The sequence below is a fragment of the Podarcis liolepis genome (assembly GCF_965112155.1).
Source record: "Podarcis liolepis genome assembly, chromosome: 7".
Classification (NCBI taxonomy): Eukaryota; Metazoa; Chordata; class Lepidosauria; order Squamata; family Lacertidae; genus Podarcis; species Podarcis liolepis.
Genome location: NC_139561.1, coordinates 48,450,151 through 48,469,815, shown reverse-complemented (window position 1 = coordinate 48,469,815; position 19,665 = coordinate 48,450,151).

Genomic DNA, 19,665 nt, shown 5'->3' with positions numbered 1-19,665 from the left:
TTTTTGATTGACCTGAGGACCAAAGTAGATGCTATGAGAGACACAAAGAAGATTATGGCACAGAGGAAGCAAGGGTAACAGGGCATAAATGCCACAGTGCACCTCCATATGCACAACCAGACACCTTAATCTGCCTCAGCTGCAAGAAACCATGTCTCTCCCATATTGGTCTCTACAGCCACAGCAGGTGCTTTAACTCCAAGGGTTTGACTTCACTTGCAAAGGCACACTCTTCCATCATCTCCTGAGACAGATGGATGCAGTGGCACCATCTAGAGGAGGCCGTGGGGCCAAGGGCCCCCCAAAAAATCAAGGAAGGGGGCAGGCCCCTTCAAGATTAAGTGGCAAGCATGCACACATTCTGCAAGAGAGATGTCAGCACATCAAATGTGTACACATCAAACGACCCTGGCCCCCTCATTGTGGGGACAAGCCAGCGCACTTGGATGGATGCCAACCAAACCAGAACCAGAAGAGGATAGATGTGGTTAAATGCAGTTTCATGGACTTAGGAGCTGTATCTAATCTTCTCTATCCATTAGTGCTCAGCAGTTTAAAGGTTCTACAACAAAGAAATCCATTTCAACAGCTGCACTACTATTAGTTCGGGGCAAAACAAGGAAATATCCGGAAACCTTGTTCTACCCAACCTAGCTGCCTGAGCCAACCTGCTTGTGTCTACTACCTATGCTAGCAAGCCTCATCAGCTGGATTGTCTGTGACATTCCAAGGACCTTTCCTTAACCACATTTGAGGACTGTGTAATATATGAACTCAAACAAGAATGTATTAAGAAAGGAAGAAATATATCTGCATTGGATTTAATTAAATAGGTTATATACCTTGCTTAAGGATTGTATATGGCACACATCCTGGACTTGATTCGTATGTTAGGAAGTAACCAGTAAAGAAATTTGTTACAAACATTACCATTCAGCCTGTTGCACTCTATATGTTGTAACTATTGCATCTGCGTAACAAGGTATTTTATTTGTTTTGACTACTATTAGTCCTCAACTGCAAGATGCAGTTTCCATTTAAATTTGAACCCAATTTTCACTTTTTGAAACAACATGCAAACCAAAACACAGCTAACCTTTACAACTGCAATGCATCTCTCTAGTCATTTGTGCTAAAAGGCATATATTATGGCAAAATATGCATTTAAATGCATGTGGGTTAAACCACAAAGCTGAGGACTTGCCGAACAGAAGGTCGGTGGTTTGAATACCTGTGACAGGGTGAGCTCCTGTTGCTCGGTCCCTGCTCCTGCCAACCTAGCAGTTCGAAAGCACGTCAAAGGGCAAGTAGATAAACAGGTACCGCTCCGGCAGGAAGGTAAACAGCTTTTCCGTGCACTGCTCTGGTTCGCCAGAAGTGGCTTAGTCATGCTGGCCACATGACCCGGAAGCTGTACGCTGGATCCCTCGGCCAATGAAGCGAGATGAGCGCCGCAACCCCAGAGTCGGTGATGACTGGACCTAATGGTTAGGGGTCCTTTTACCTTTACCTTATTGATTTAAAAACATACAAATGCATTATGCTAGAGTGTCTCTCCTCTCCTCACCACCCACCCCACCCCTGATTTTGATGGTGCCAAGTGGAGCCAACCCCAGGTAATATGAAACTGTTTTGAATTGGTTCACATAAATACTAGATTGGCCATAAATTTGATTTGGGGGTCTGATATTTGTTCAGACCAGATGCACCCTAGAGGTTGTGTGCTTAATATCTGTATCTTCCAATGGATTGTTATGCAAACAAAAAATGAAGTATGATGTTCTCTCCATAATTTTTCTCTTAATGGCAATTTTGGCATGCTATCTGGCAGATATTAATCCACGTACAAAAAGCTTGGGAGTTCTATTTTTCTGATTCCAAGTGAGCAGTTAAATCCAGGTGGCACAGATTATGTGTAAGTATAGTATTATGGGGGTTGCCAATGAGAGATGTGCCTTTTGTTGCAATCCATAAGTTGTCATCATTTGACTCCCAAATGGCAACTCAAACAGTAAACAAACAACTGTTCCCCTGTGTCTCCCCTGGAGTCTGCAGAGTCTCCGCCATTGATTTCAATCCAGGTGGTAGGCAGCATGATAAATATGGGTTCTCTCTACATGATTACTGATGCAAGACCCTCCCACAGAGAAGAAAACCTGGCGTGTTTTGCTGATTCCCATATTGGAGACCATACAGTTATATACAGAAGATTGTATTATTATTTTTTGTCTGGGAGAGATTTTGTCTGTAGCTTCTGATAGAAGTGGTGCACTGTCCTGTGTCAGCTAACAGACTAACCTGTGAAACAGGAAGCCCCTGGTTCAAATCTCACCTCTCTCTATATCCCTTAGAAAGAAAATTAAAAGAGATTATATACTGGTATTTTAAATAAAACTAGCCATTTTGAAGGAAAGCAGCAGCAATTAAAAGACATCATTTAACAAGAATGCTGCATCTTTTCCAGATGTTATCAATAAATGTTTAGTTCCAATAAAAAATTACACTCTTGGCAAAAATTACTAGAAATACACACACACACACACACACACACACACACAGTGTTGGGGACAGAGTAGATTGAGCGGATGAGACTAATAGTGGGTCCAGCAGTCAAGAAGGTGCTTTCTATATGTGCTGAAGAAGGAAGTGAGGAACAGCTGGGGCTCATCAACCTGGGAAGGTATGAGAATCCTGGACATAAACCCATATTTGTGCCCTGTAATATAGATTCTTTAAACCTGGTAGTCAATGAAGCTGCTAAGTGTTGTCTGGAAGCAACTATATTCTTCAGTATGGTTCAACAGATCTATAACACTTTCTCTGCATCAACTCAGTGCTGGCAAATTCTAGCTTGCCATATATCAAACATAGGCACAACTATTAAACCATTGAGCAAAATAAGATGGAAATGTCAGACTAATGCTTTGAAACCACTGAGATATTATCTTGGTAGCATATATATGATGCCTTAATAGAGATCTTTGATGACACACGCCTAAAAGGTTTATCTGGAAATATTTCCTGAATTCAAGCGAAGACCCTTGCTGATACAATTTGTAATTGCAAGTTTGTTGTATCCCTTGTTACATTGTACATCCTTTTTGAAGTCAATCCTATAAGCAAAGGGAGAGTCTAACAGCTACAACAATATAATTCCTTATTTGGTTTCTATATTCCTATTTGGTTTGATATATACTGTATCAACAGAAAAGCAACTGGAGTGTACTTACGGTCTCCAAGAATTACTCTCTGTTAATTCTCGTCAAACTCTCAGCAGTTTTCAATAGCGTCAACCATGGTATCCTTCTGTAACAGAAGTCTGAGTTTGGAGTTGGTGGCACCACAATGAAGTCTTACTTGGATGGTCACTCCCAGAGTGTAATGCTTGGGGAGTGCTGTTCAGCCCTGTGGAACCTTCAATGTGGAGTTCCTCAGGGTTCAAGTTTATCCCCTATGCTGTTTAATGAAACTGCTGAGTGGGATTATCTGGAGTTTTGGAGTATGCTGTCAGCAATATGCTGTTGACACATAACTCTACTACTCCTTTACATCTGCAGATCTAGCAGTGGATGTCCTGGATCATTGTTTTGCCTCTGTAATAGACTGGATGAGAGCCAGCAAACTGAAGCTCAATCCAGATAAGACTGAGGCACTGTTAGTGTGTGGTTCCCTAGATCAGTGTTTCCCAACCGGTGTTCCGCGGCACACGAGTGTGCCGTGAGACATCGGCTGGTGTGCCGCGAGATGCCTGGAGGGAGGCGGGCGAGTCGGGCGGCGAGAGGCGGGGCGGCGGCGGCGAGGAGAGGCCCCGCCTCCTGCTGCTGCCTGGCGCTCCTCCTCGCAGCCGGCAGCGCTGCCTGGGCGCCTCCGCGCGACTCTGCCTCGCTGGGTTTGGTCTCCCAGCAGAGACGGGTCACACGCGCCCCTCCCTCCCTCCCTCAGCCTGCGCGGAGGGAGAGCCAGAGAGAGGCATCGCTCCTGCGCTCCGAGGCGGATTGAGCGCAGCTGAGAGGAGCTGCCGAGGGAAAAAACTTTCACTTTTGTGCGTCCCTCCCGGCGTGATGCTGCGCGCTGACGTCACGGGGCGGGGCTTTAATGGTGGTGTGCCGCGAGATTTTTTTTCAGTAAACAGGTGTGCCGTTGCCCAAAAACGTTTGGGAAACACTGCCCTAGATGATATGTAAGTAAATAAGCTTTATTGTATTAGCCAAAGGCCAGTACAAACTATCCAAACACTATACACACACACACACACACACACACACACACACACACCCTAGACCAGGGGGATGGGAGGTTGCTTGCTCTTGATAGGATTACAGTCCCTCTGAAGGAGTAGTTACATAGCTTGGGGGTACTTCTGGACCCTTTGCTGTCACTTGAGGCTCAGTTGGCCTCAGTGGTGCAGAGTGCCTTCCATCAGCCTCAGCTGGTGGCCCAGCTGCACCCCTATCCAGACAGGGACAGTCTAACAAATGTTGTCTATGCGCTGGTTAGATTACTGCTACACATTATATGTAGGGCTGTCTCTGAACACGGTTTGGAAACTTCAGCTGGTGCAGAATTTAGTGGCCAGGTTGCTCACAAGAGCAAGACAGTTTAATCAGATTACAACAATTCTAGTTTGGCTGAACTGGCTGTCAGTTAGTTTATAGGCCCAATTCAAAGTTCTGATTTTGACCTATAAAGCCCTAACCAGCTCAGGACTGCAATATCTCAAGGAGTGCCTCTCCCAATATGAACCAACCCATACCTGCTATCATCATCTGAGGCTCTTCTTTGTGTGCCTCCTCCATAAGAGGTCCACACGGTGGCAACATGGGAACAGGCCATTTCTGCGGTGGATCCCTATTTGTGGAATGCTCTCCCCAGAGAGGCTTGCCTGGCACCTTCATCACATATCTTCTGTTTCTCTTCAGCCAGGTATTTGGCTGATTAACATTCTGTGACATTTAAAATGTTTTCATGGGAGTTGGGTTATTGGTTTAGTTTTGTTTTATTATATATTTGGTATTCTTATCTTGTATTTTTATGTTTTGAACCACCCTGGAATCTTCAGTTGAAGAGAGGTATACAAACCATAATAATAATAATAATACTGTAATAAAGAATGAACTGTTATCCATCTTTGCAGATATTTTGCAGATGTCTAGAATTCACCAGACACAAATACCAAGTAATGCAAGATACTTAGCAAATGACAATGTTCTATAGTGCCAGTTGTGGTACAAGGTTATTCTTAACAAGGAGAAACATATGTTCAGTGGGCTAAAAAAATCTATTCAAATAAACACATCCTAATACTGCTGATGGTATAAAAATAGCAAACAGGTGTTTGTTAACTTCAGAAGCTCTTAAGTCAATCAGTCTCTCTCTCTCTCTCTCTCTCTCTCTCTCTCTTACACACACACACACACTAAGTAACTAGAAAAACTCAGACAGTATATAACTTAAATTTATGATACAAGTTATACTAGGATCTCTCCAAATCAAATGTTATGTGATTACCATGTATGGTATAGTCTGATGAGTATCCATGGATTTATACTCTGTGTCAGCCATCCTCATACTGGCACCCTCCAAAACATGGGCAGGGGAAGGCTGGGGAAGGCTGATCTACATGATGCCAGGAGTCCCTCCAGTCTTGCAGCCAACACCCATCCAGTCATTGAAATATCTGCAAAAGGAACCTTGCAGGCTTATAGCTTCCACAGCTTGTTCAATCTAAAGTAATGGTGGAGTTTTTCATATTTATGGATGGGATGCGGGTGGTGCTGTGATCTAAACCACTGAGCCTCTTGGGCTTGCCGATTGAAAGGTCAGCAGTTTGAATCTCCATTACAGGGTGAGCTCCCGTTGCTCTGTCCCAGCTCCTGCCAACCTAGCTGTTTGAAAGCACACCAGTGCAAGTAGATAAATAGGCACTGCTGCGTCAGAAAGGTAAACAGCGTTTCTGTGCACTCTGGCTTCCATCACGGCGTCCTGTTGCACCAGAAGCGATTTTGTCATGCTGGCCACATGACCCAGAAAGCTGTCTGTGGACAAGCACTGGCCTGAAAGCAAGATGAGTGCTGCACCCCATAGTCACCTTTGACTGGATTTAACCGTCCAAGGGTCCTTTACCTTTACCTTTTTACCCATATTTATTTCTCAGAGTTGGATAGATAGGATCATTCTTGGCAAAGGCTACAGATCAATTGACTAAACTTAACATAACGAGACTCCTTTGGTCTTAAGGGTACTAGCAGGAGGCCTTAAAATCTCTAGGTCTATGGGTAAATCAATATGGCTGACTAAAGAGCAGCCAACCAATTGGATTATGTCTTTCTAAAATGAAACCTTTCCGAAGAGCCTCTCAAGAAGCTTCCCCTCCCGCTGAAAGTGTATTTTATCAGTTGCTTCTATTACTCTTATCCATTATTCATATGCTTTTTCTTTCTTTCTTTTTTCTGTTGTCCAATTACTATTTCAATGTGGTTCAATAAGTGTTCGTTTCCTTTTGGACATTTTCCCATTTAGTGCAGAAAGCATGTATAGCTATTACCCCCCCCTTAAAGTATGTTGTTAAAAATTCTATTTATATGAATATTTTATATGGGTATTCTGTTTCTGTAAAAATGGGCAATATGAAATCTGACTTTATTGTATTCAGTATTTTTACCTTTCAGGATGACTTATTTCATTACATATCTGGCCGTTTAAAGGAGACAGTAGAAAAACATGTCAAACGCACACAACTTTTACCAGCCTTCTCAAACTTAGTGTTCTTCCGATGCTTTGGACTACACCTTTATCACACCTGATCATTGACCATTCTGGCTGGGGCTGATGGGAGTTCTAGACAAAAATGTTTGGAGGGCACCTAGTTGGTTTTCACCAATCTCAGAGATCTTTCCCAAGTTCCTTTTGCCTCCAAATGTTCAGAGAAACTGGCTCAGAGAGTCCTGGCTAAGTGGCGACGCAAGATCTTCCTGGGCCTAGTCTGACATTCTAGTCACTACAGCTGGCACAGACCTAGCAGACCATAGCCCTGACAACTAGTTAAAATGCCACATGATGATCTTAAAAAGAAGTGGTGTTTTATTGGACCTGGAATCACAGTATTGCCGCAACACATTAACCCTTGTTATTACATTTCAGAACCTTCAAGGTTAATTACATTTTCATAAAAGTGTGCCATATTTAGTGGGCTATTGGAATTCAGCTGTTTGCAAATGATCCCTAAGCTCTACATATTTCTACACATTGTTCATATCTGTGCAGTGAAATTCTGCATTTTGGAAGATCTTCTCATAATAGGAAAGGTTGCTAGCGATCAATAAATGTGAAAGAGTAATCAAAAGCACTGAAGGATAAAATTGCAAATCCAGGGTCCAACCGCATGGCTAGGAACAGGATTAAACCTTTGCAGATAGACTATGAGGCAGCCTTCCCCTTTAAAATTAATTTTCACAAGCAGAGCCAACCTGGAATGTGTAAACCATTAGCTTCCCTGCATACAGCACTTACATTAGCCACATGGACTATTTTGATAACCAATAAATATGTTCTTTTAACCTCATGCCTGATAGTATTTCAGGGTGTTCTTCAAATATTCATGAGCACAAAATTATTATTTAAAAACAAGAAAAAGAAACCTGCAAACAACTCTGTATTATTAATAGAACCAAAATCTTCTAAAAACTCTTTTCCTTGACAGAAGACATGCTTTTTCCTTTTCTTTCTTTACTATGTGGACAAATGGGACAACATATCCATTGTAATTCAGCTCATGTTAAACTAGGAAGTTCTGTGCAAAATGTCTGCTGAACTGGATTGCTCCATAGTATTGCAGTTTTAAGGGATGCGGGTGGCGCTGTGGCCTAAACCACTGACCCTCTTGGGCTTGCCAGTCTGTAGGTCGGCGGTTCGAATCCCCGCGACGGGGTGAGCTTCTGTTGCTCAGTCCCAGCTCTTGCCAACCTGGCAGTTCGAAAGCACACCAAAAAAGTGCAAGTAGATAAATAGGTACTGCTCCAGCAGGAAGGTAAATGGTGTTTCAATGTGCTGCTCTGGTTTCAGTGTTCCATTGCACCAGAAGCGGGTTAGTCATGCTGGACACATGACCTGGAAAACCTGTCTTCAGACAAACGCCGGCTCCCTCAGCCAGTAAGGCAAGCTGAGCGCTGCAACCCGAGTTGTCTGCAACTGGACTTAACTGTCAGGGGTCCTTTACCTTTACCTTTTTTATTGCAGTTTTAAGACTGCTCAGAGTCAGACCTTGCCTAGTGCTTCAAGTGCTACCAGCATGATCCTTGTGATATCTGAACCATCCAGCACTGAAAGGGATTCAGAGGGGCTTCCTCACATGACCCCCTGAATCTAGCAGTGATTTGGACTCTGAGTCAGAGGCTTGCAGGGACACCAGATCACACCTGCAGTGCAGGGAATGCAGCAGGAGAGAGGCGCCAGAATGGAGGAGTGGTGATCTTCAGGCCAGATTCTTGGCTCTTTAAGGCTCTGTATTGTTCTACAAGGAGGTGGAACCCAGAAGAGGTTGTTTGGAAACTGAAAAAGTCTTAGTCTGCAACCAACCTTTGTTGGAGCAAGTTGTTTATTACCCATGGTCTGCTGGGGTGACCTGGGGCATTTACTGCTATAGGCAGAACACACCTCTGCTGCCACTACCACACCCTGCCAATACAGCCCTCCTTTCTAACTCCAGCATCATGCCATCGCTCTGGTGCTGCTGCCAGACCTGCCACCACAACTGAACCCTCATCCACGGCTGCACTCATGACACAGTGGCAGTGATGAGGATGTGGCATTAGTGGTGAGGGTGGGGGCACTTTGGTGCGGCTGGTAGCAACACAACAGAGTGCTGCCATGGGCCATTGAATAGGCAGGGTGGGAGCTGGATCTGCCACCTGAGGCAAATCGCTTCAGCCTGCCTCATGCAAGTGCTGGCAGCCTTGCCTCTCTCTTTCTGGGATTTGGCATTGGACCAGAATATACTTTGTAGGATGAAGAAGCTTCCTCTAAAGTTCCTCCTTCATATAAAGGGAATTTCTCTGGATCTAACACATTATGTCCTTCAGTTCTGCGAATGTATCTTGTGTCATACTGTATGAGTAGAACCACAAAAAAATTGTTTCACCAGTAAACAAACCTTGTATTTAGCAACTTACCTGGTAACTGTAGGTGATCAGGAATTTCTAACATGGGCACAGAACCTATTGGTATCTTAGCAGCTGAATAATAATAATAATAAAATGCAGCTTAGTAACTTTTGTGTGCTTATTAACAATGCTATAGTAGCCTATTCAGCTTTGAAGGCAGATATTAGTTTTCTTGGAAACAGGAACTATGCATCAATGAGTCTGAAAAACTGAAGGAACAATGAGCTTTTATAATATATATTTTTGTTCTGGGGTGAACAGAACAAGGAAACAGAAAATAAGGAGCGTATCCAGTCACCCTAGCAATGAGCAACAGCTGTTGTTAAATTGTGAGCTTTTGATTCCTTCAGCCTCACAAAAGACCTTATATTGAAATTTATATGGCTTTCGCATTTGTTTCAATTTCAAAGTTCAGTTGATTAAATTTATTTAATGAATCAATCATAAGGTTTTAATTAGTAGACAGCCATAAATCTGAGTGGTATAATAGATTTATTTAGCTGTAAATAAAAACTGCTTGAGAGGGGTTTATTGATTGATTGATTGATTGATTGATCTTATTTTTGCACTCAGGTGCCTCAAGGTGACTTACAGCATAAAAATGAAAATAGCAAAGATGTTAAAATAAGATAAAACCTGAAATAAACAAAAACTAAAATACTCATTCCCACTTCACTTAAAGGATGAGCACAACGAAGGCCACTGAGATATCTAGCAATGCTCCAAATTGAAAACCGTAAGCCTGAGTAAATATGAATGTTTTTGTTTGGTGCCTAAAAGCAGACAGTGACGGCTGTAAGCTTGCTTTATGAGGCGAGTTTGGCTTATTGCCTAAAATAACTTTACAAGTAATTCATACTTTAACAGGTGAATTGACATGGATAAAATGTTATCAAATACATTTGATACATCAGTTATCAAATGATGGTGATGGTGGTAATGATGATGATAATGCTGATATCAGAGAGGACAGTTGTCTCCCTGATTTGTCTAGTTATTAGAACAGTTAGAATTGTATAAAAGTCAAGTATACTTCCACCCTCATATTTTCTTTTTGGGAGTCTGGGTTTTACCTTTCTCTCTGGACCTAAAACACAAAAGTGTGCAAAATTTCCCAGATGTATTTTGCTAATCTTATTGAAATTATTTATCAAAAAACAGAATCATAGAATTGTACAGTTGGAAGGGGCCCAAAGGGTCATGTAGTCCAACTATGCACCTTCCCTGAATGTGAGTTAGTACATTTATCTTCAATTTCCCTTTTGGGAAACTTTAGCAAAATAGTAAGAACAGCAAAAACTTATCCCATTTATACACATTAAAATTTTACATATTAAAATACCCATCCCCTAAAAAGAATCAACTCTCAAATTTCAGGTGAAATTTGGTAGCTCATCCTCTTCAAATGTGTATCCTTTGTTACCATTTTTAAAAATTTCTATTTTAATCACCTTGAAGACTCATGTGAACAGCAAGAATGAAACATTCTTACAGCTCAGATGACAGCATAGCAAAGGAGCTAGCCATGTTTCAAGACCAATTTCCGTCAAAAAATAGAATACAATACCCCACACACACACACAGTTGCCCACATGCAATACAAACAACAAGACAAGCACATTACTACTCTAGATATTGATAGTCAGAAATTTTATGAATTCCCATTTTTTCCTTATTCACTCCATTGAAATACATTAAGTATGTGAGTTGTCTATGGAATGCTTTTTCAAGACATACAGTCTGAGACTCTCTTCATTTTTACAGAGATCAAATCATAATCCTGTGCTGTTCCCCCTTACAAAAAAAGATCATCCATATTTTTAATGTATTGTGCATTTTTCTTCATTTGAGCTTTCAAAAATAAAATTTAGAAAATGGCAGGCACTATTTGTTTTCTTATTACCCTAGCTTTACCATGCTTTTCGAAAGGTCAATTAGAAGACAACTTCAATGGTCCATGAGGCACTGTAATTTATGCATACCTCTAACTGGGAAACGTTCCAAGCAGAATTTTAAAGATTCTTCCCCCCTTCTCTCAACTTGAATTATTTCTCTCAACTTGAATTATTTCAATTGCAACGCTTGTTGGCTAAGTCTACCCCTTTTGATTTGCAAAGATCTGAACTCTTTTATAAAAATCCCATTCTGCTAGAGCCAAATGCATGCTTCTTCATACTGTATAATATTTCTGTAAAGAAAATGTTGGCACACTGTAATTTGCATGACTGCTGATACGTACTGCTGCAAAACACAGCATGAAGACAAACAGAGGGTGCCTGTCCATTACCTTGGCATGCCAGGGGTGGAGGAAATAAAGATCTGACCCTCCAGCCAGTAAACATTCCACACCCCTGCTGTAATATATAGGGAAAGTGGGTTTGGGTGAGCTGTAAGACAGGAGGGGGGTTGGTGAGGTCGAAGGTGGCATGTGGGGTTGGCAAGCAATATGAGCAGTGGCAACAGTGCTTAGTATCATATATTTGTGGAGGTAGGTACTTCAGAAGAGTAACAAAGGGTTTAATGCTATAGGTTAGTGGCAGTGCTTTTCTTTCTGGGGGGATGCAGGGGTATGCATACCCCTAAACATTTTGCGAATCTTTATACTTTTGTCCATTTACTGTATTTATTTGTCCCGATTTGAATTATAAAATGGTGATTTTCTTGAGTCAAAATGAGAGTACCCCTAAACTTTTTTTTTTTTTTTTAAAGCACTGTTAGTGGTTCCTGAATTGATTGGCTCAAAGTCACCCAATGTGTGTCATGGCTGAGTGGGGATTCAAACTCTGGTCTTCCAGAATATAGTCCAACTGTCTAACCACTACACCATACATCGAAAACACATGGCTTCACCAAAAGACTCCTGGGAGCTGTTGTTCACCAGAGCTACATTTCCCTGTACCCTTAACAAGTTACAGTTCCTAGGATTATTTGGGGGAAGTCTTGCACTTTAAATGTATCTTAAATGTATGGTGTGTACACAGATTGAGTCACAACCGCTCTTCAATGTTTCCTCAGCTGAGGCTCGTTCAACACAAAACTTATGGCTCTTAACTTGATTGTAATTCTGTACGCAGTTAAGTTTCTTATTTCCCAATGAAGTCAATGGGAGTTAAGAAGCCAAAGAGAAAGCAACAGGGAAACCCTGTGTGTGTGTGTGTTGCCTTTCTACTGTACAGTTCAACAGCTACTTACTTGAGCCAATTGTTAATATTTCTACATTTTCTTTTGTCGCTTTGTCATGTATTATTGCACTCCGACTACATGTAATTTAATCACCCTGCATTCCTTTAAAGTCATTTCTTAAAAGGCGTATATTCTTTCTCTCAACTGGAGGTACATCACTATCACCCCACTCTTCTTTACTACATGGTGCAAGGTAAGTCTGAGTATTTGGAAATTGCTGGCATGCTGCACTGATTCTTAGCTGTGAGGTAACAGCATGCCTTGTCGGTATGTTTATTCTCTTGGTTAACAAAAGCAGTTCTGTTTTATATTGCCTTTACAATATCCTCAGCATGATCACTATTACTGTTTTAATGCACATAAAAAGACAAATATCCTATAAAGGTTGCACAGTAATTCGTTACTGAAATTTCATTATATTAGAATTCAATAGTTTTATTTCTTCAAAGCGATACATTCTTAACTATCAAGTGCTCCCTATTATTAAAGGCATTTGTGAGTTGATTTTTTTAAAAGACATTACCTGTCCCCTAATCTGTGCAAAAAACCATGAACACCTGCTCTTTGCAAGCCATGTGGTGGGGGGAGGCAAATTTGATGCATAGTAACACAAACTCTATGTGGATATTTTGACGAACACATGGAGCAAGGTAATCCAGTTTGTGCAATCTCCCAGTTTTTGACCTCCACGTGTTCATATCTGAAGGAAGGAGCAGATGTTTTGTATTAGTTTTATTTGATTTGATTCCATTTATGTAGCTCCTTATAAAACAAATTACAGCAGTTTAACAATAAAATTATCAGCAGAAATAACATATAATTATCTTGATTCATTTCAAGATGGATGACCTTTATTGGGAGAATAAGAGGGGGAAAGCCACCCTATTTTCTAAGTTGATATTTTCATGGCTTTTGATACCATTGACCATAATCCTTCTGAAACCAACTTAGTGGGAGTGGTATTGGAGGCACTGTTTTGCAGTGCTCCCGATACTATCTGCAGGATTGGTTTCACAGAATAGCATTGGATGATTGTCTTTCAGCCCCATGGCAGTTGTTCAGTGGGGTGCTGCAGAGTACCATCTTGTACCCAATGCTGTTTACCTCGTATATGAACCATTTGGGACAAGGTGTCATCAGTATGCTGATGATATCCACCCCTACTTCATTGTAACATCTGAATTAGAAGAGTCTGTGCAAGTCCTGAACCAATGCCTAGACTTGGGGGTAGAGTGGATGAGGGCCAATGAATTGTCTTTAATTTCTAGCAAGAAAGATGTGCTGTAGGTGGGTGGTTCCCGAGTCCAGCCTATTGGTCACTTGTGTGCATTAGAAGGGGTTGTTCTCTCCTGAAAGAGCTAGTTTGTAGTCTGAGGGTGCTTCTGGGTCCATCTTTGTGGCTAGAGATCTAGGTGACCTCAACAGATAGGAATGTCAACTGGTAAGATAGATATTGTCAGTTCTGGATGGGAATCCCTTGAGTACTATCATCCATTCACCGGTAACTTCCAGGCTGGATTAGTGCAATGCACTCTATGTGCCCTTGAGGTTGGTCCAGAAGCTGCAGATGGTGCAAAATGCAGTGGCTCGACTGCTCACTGGGACAGGATATTGCCAACACATTGATTTTCTATTGAAAGAATTGCACTGGCTGTCAATTTGCTGGCACAACTTCCTTGCCCTAAAGGATGGATGGGGAACATTCTTCAGCCTGAGGGCTATATCCTCAACTAGGAAAACTTATGAAAGTTACATGGGAGTGGTGGGTGGGGTTAGAGGCAATGGGTGTAAATTTTAACTTTATAAGTAAGATTCTTTTCACACATGCCAACACACTGCTCTGTGTCCAGGGAAACAAGAGGCATTATCCGAGTTCAATGGCACATTCCAGCCAAGCAAAAACACAAAGGGTTCGAGCAGAGTGAGTTGGGGTGGCCTGGGGAGAGCTCTGAGGGCCAAGCAGAGAAGTTTGGAGAGCCACATCCAACCCCTGGCTCTGACGTTCCACAGCTCTGTCCTCAAGGAAACACCAGGAGGGGCTTTAACAAAATCACCAATGAGTTCTGAAGGTTTCTTTCTTTCTTTCTTTTTTTTAAAAATGACTTTTATCAGCCTTTAACTAGAACACTTTAAGGGTGTCAAGGATGGTAAATTCAGTGAGTAACCCTCAAATTCCAAGTTTCCTGAATCAGCAGAAAAAGATATGACAGCGCTGACCTGTAAATCCTTTTATCAGTTCATAGCCAGCAAGCTGTTAAGATAGAGAATTAAATGGGCTGCGGTTTCATCAGTTCTAGCACAACTCCTGATTTTTGATTGGAAGGATGTGAGGACAGCGAGCACATTCCCGTCTCCCTTGCATGGTCCCTGCACTTCTTTCTAAAGATGAAAATATAATGAGGGCCTGAAAGTTAATTAAACTCTCGTACAAGGACAGGGATGAGAAAATGAATCAAAAATGCTGTTGCAGTGCTCTGAGCAATATTCCTCCTGTTTTATTATGACAGTGTACTGTACATATGGCTCTGGGACCTGCTGATGTTACATTGTTATTGCACAGTGTTTTATTGACAATAAAATTGCCAGGATGTCTTAGACATAAAAAGGTCAAATAAATATTACCCCCCTCCCTGTTTGTTACCTTCTCCTTATACATATACTGTACAATATACAAGTGAGTGCACATGCAGGGCCAGTTCACACATATACTGGCTGATGAACATGTGGCCCTCCAGATGCAGGTGGATTCCAACTCCTATTGGCTCCAGCTAGATTGTCCAGTGGTGAGAGGTGAAGCCCAACAACAACTGTAAGGCCACCTGTTTCCTTCCTATCTATCATCTATTTATTTATTTATCTATCTTTCTATCTTTAGAATTGATGCTTTTGAATTATGGTGCTGGAGGAGACTCTTGAGAGTCCCATGGACTGCAAGAAGATCAAACCTATCCATTCTTAAGGAAATCAGCCCTGAGTGCTCACTGGAAGGACAGATCGTGAAGCTGAGGCTCCAATACTTTGGCCACCTCATGAGAAGAGAAGACTCCCTGGAAAAGACCCTGATGTTGGGAAAGATGGAGGGCACAAGGAGAAGGGGATGACAGAGGACGAGATGGTTGGACAGTGTTCTCGAAGCTACCAGCATGAGTTTGACCAAACTGCGGGAGGCAGTGGAAGACAGAAGTGCCTGGAGTGCTTTGGTCCATGGGGTCACGAAGAGGACACAACTAAATGACTAAACAACAACAACAATCTTTATTACGATTACGATTACATTGATATCTCATCTTTCCTTCAACATGGCATCATGGTTTCCCCCATTATATCTTCACGACAACCCTGTGAGGTAGGTTAGGCTGAGAGACAGTGATTAGCCCAAGGATACTGCGTGAGCTTCATTACAGAACAATCCTAATCAAAACTGCTCAGAAATAAATCCTATTGAATTCAATCCAGCTTGTTTCCAGCCAGATAGGTGGCGATAGGATTACATCATCTATGAATTATTTAACTGTTAAATGTGGCTGTATTTTATTCAACCTTGTAAGTCACCTTAGGAGCCCTTTTGTGGGAAATGTAGGATCAACGGAAAGGTAGAGGGAGAAAGGGAGTGAGAGGGTGTTTTGCATAGGCTCTCTGTGTAAGGCCCAAACTGTCAAATGTCCTTGCCAATACTCCCTGGATAAAAGACTCAAGAGAAAGACTAATGATGGAAAAGTCATATTTATTCAAATAGGACAATAGAGGTTCTTCCAAACAATAACCAGATTATTGCTGGTGGGATTGAATTAGTGTAGGAGGGAAGCATCTGTGGCTCCCCAGCCAAGGATTCTCTCTCTGGTTTCTACTGGGAGGGAATCCCATAAATCTGAACTCACTACACTGAAAGCTCTTCATTCACATGAGTTGTGCTTCTGGTCCATGGGAGAATGTGCCCCCCACCATTGTCTCAGTGATTGGCTTCAGACATATGGGTTAAAGTTGTTCAAGGCTTTGTACAAGAACCTTAAACTGTGTTTGGTAGCAGATGGGAAGCCAGTGCAGGTGTTGGTGGTAGAATGCATTGGCAGTAGACTGCATGTGGAATTGAGGGGAAGACATCTTCACCTCAGGCAGCACGTCTTGATCTGGTCCTGGTGTCAGCTGATTCACTTTTATCTGGTGTGAAGGCTCATTTTTTTATTTTGTGGGTTGTTTTTTAAATTCTCTGCTTCTTCCACACAGAGCATCCAATGCCCCACTCCAGCGGTCCTTAAACTCTCCCTCCCTTGGTGAAACATTTAATTTCCCTCTCCAATCCTTTCAAGTTGCTTCCTCCTGTTCTGTCTTTTTAGCACCTAATCTTTTTCACTCTGTTCAAGTCACTTCCTCTTGTTCTGTCTTTTGAGCTCTACTCCACTCACCAAATATGTTATGTCCTGCTCATTTTCTGGATGGAACTTTCAGATTTTTAGAATGATCAAACAGCCATGGCACACACCATTCACAGCTGCTGCTCCTGCCATTCTTCATAGACACAGAACAGACCACTTGAGTGAAGCTCAAATACCACAGTTTGGGAGTCCCTGTCCTACTCTTATATCTAGCAAACAACTACCCAGTGCACCTACTAAACATTACCAGGTTATCTCAGGGATCATGAGAAAGATAACAATATTGACCTTACACACTGTATATAAGATGTCCTAGCAAAGCCCGACGGTCTACAAAGCAGACATTTTTGAATTTAGAAGCAGGTGGAGGATATAAATTAATTTTGCATGCATGTATGAGAAGCAAGAACTAACAGATAACAGAATCTTTTGGTCGGTGCGTGCCTGGGCTGGATTTCTCTGACATTGTTGAGGGGAAAGGTTCAATATCCTATTAACAGTTATCTCTGCTATCAGGCCTCTGAAGATTTCTAATCAGATGGTGTTTGCCTGCATGTTTTTTCTTTAGGTACATTTCTTTAAAGCCTTAAATAGAACTTCATTGAAATATCTTACATGATACTTGAAGAATATAAGGAATTACCTGGATGTTATTTTGTGTACAAATTTATAAAGCAATAAATAATACAAATAATATCTTTAAAGAATGCAAAGAATTTTGTTTAAATGTACACATATGCATGCATCACATCTAACAGTTCAATTCCCGCCCCCTTATATCCTGTGAATTATCAGACTATCACATGGTCCTGTGCTTGCATGCATGCTTGAATTAAAGCAGGAGTGAGAAACAGTTTTTCAGACCATATTCCCTCTGGGAAACCTTTCAAGAGCCACATGCCAGTGGCTAGCAGGCCTGGAGGCAAAAGTAGGCAGAGCAAATGATGTACATTTTACCAATGTGCAATAGACTAGCTTCTACACACATTCACACGCCTTAGAATCATAGAATCATAGAGTTGGAAGAGACCGCAAGGGCCATCGAGTCCAACCACCTGCCAAGCAGGAAACACCATCAGAGCACTCCTGACATATGGTTGTCAAGCCTCTGCTTAAAGACCTCCAAAGTAGGAAACTCCACCACACTCCTTGGCAGCAAATTCCACTGTCAAACAGCTCTTACTGTCAGGAAGTTCTTCCTAATGTTTAGGTGGAATCTTCTTTCTTGTAGTTTGGATCCATTGCTCCGTGTCCGCTTCTCTGGAGCAGCAGAAAACAACCTTTCTCCCTCCTCTATGTGACATCCTTTGATATATTTGAACATGGCTATCATATCACCCCTTAACCTCCTCTTCTCCAGGCTAAACATGCCCAGCTCCCTTAGCCGTTCCTCATAAGGCATCGTTTCCAGGCCTTTGACCATTTTGGTTGCCCTCCTCTGGACACGTTCCAGTTTGTCAGTGTCCTTCTTGAATTGTGGAGCCCAGAACTGGACACAGTACTCCAGGTGTGGTCTGACCAGAGCAGAATACAGTGGCACTATTACTTCCCTTGATCTAGATGCTATACTCCTATTGATGCATCCCAGAATTGCATTGGCTTTTTTAGCTGCCGCGTCACACTGTTGGCTCATGTCAAGTTTGTGGTCAACCAAGACTCCTAGATCCTTTTCACATGTACTGCTCTCAAGCCAGGTGTCCCCCATCTTGTATTTGTGCCTCTCATTTTTGTTGCCCAAGTGCAATACTTTACATTTCTCCCTGTTAAAATTCATCTTGTTTGTTTTTGCCCAGTTCTCTAATCTGTCAAGGTCGTTTTGAAGTGTGATCCTGTCCTCTGGGGTGTTAGCCACCCCTCCCAGTTTGGTGTCATCTGCAAATTTGATCAGGATGCCCTTGAGTCCATCATCCAAGTCGTTGATAAAGATGTTGAATAAGACCGGGCCCAAGACAGAACCCTGTGGCACCCCACTAGTCACTCTTCTCCAGGATGAAGAGGAACCATTGATGAGCACCTTGCTCTACCATCCGTTCAAGCAAGAGCTCAAGGACAATTCCAACCAAGCAAAAATACTCAAAGAAGTTGTAAATCAGAGCTGGTAAGATGTGTGGTGTGAGGAGATGGGAATGTTAAGGATAGTAGGAAAGGGTATGTTGAATAAGTATTATCCTTCCTTCTCTTACGCTAGTAAGTGATGTAGCAGAGCAGATTCCCCTCAATATAGCTGGAAGCTAGTTTGCATATTCATTTGAATCTCTTAGTTAAGATTATTTCCTGGTGTTCCCTTTAATCCCTCTTAAAAGAATAAAGACACGAGAGTCTTTCTGAGTAAAGTAACAAAAAGTTTACTCTCATTTCAGTTCATGATTTGATCCCTGAAAAGCAGGCTTTACTTAGTGGTTACATAAAGAAACTGAGTTCATTTCATATGGAGACTGAACTCATGTGCTGCTGGCTGAGAGCCAGCAGACAGCAAAATTACATTAAGATAACAAAATGGCTGCAAGAGAGCAGCATGGCAGCAAAAGATCAACAAGACAATAGAAAGACGAAACTAGACTGAGAAAATAGTTGCATGACTCGACTCTTTTATAGAGTCACGCCCATCTACCAGAATACATGCAGGGGGAGGAAACTCCAGACAAGTGGAACAGGAAGTGCCCACTCTAGGGAAATTAGGAATGTTGGGGGGGGGGGACTCTGGGGAGGGCAGATAGAGAGACCTGGATGGTTCCCCATCCCTGAATTAAACTTGCTGATTTAACCTGAAGTGAAATTCGAACCAAATTTATTATGATCAGTTCAGTTGAATTATTCGATCCTCAGGAGTTCAGGGACCATAACCCAGCAGCAGAGTACATGCTTTTCATGCAGGAGGTCCGAAGTTCAATCCCCAGCACCCGTAGGTTTGAATGCCTCCTGTCTGAAATCCTAGAAAGCCCCTGTGCCAG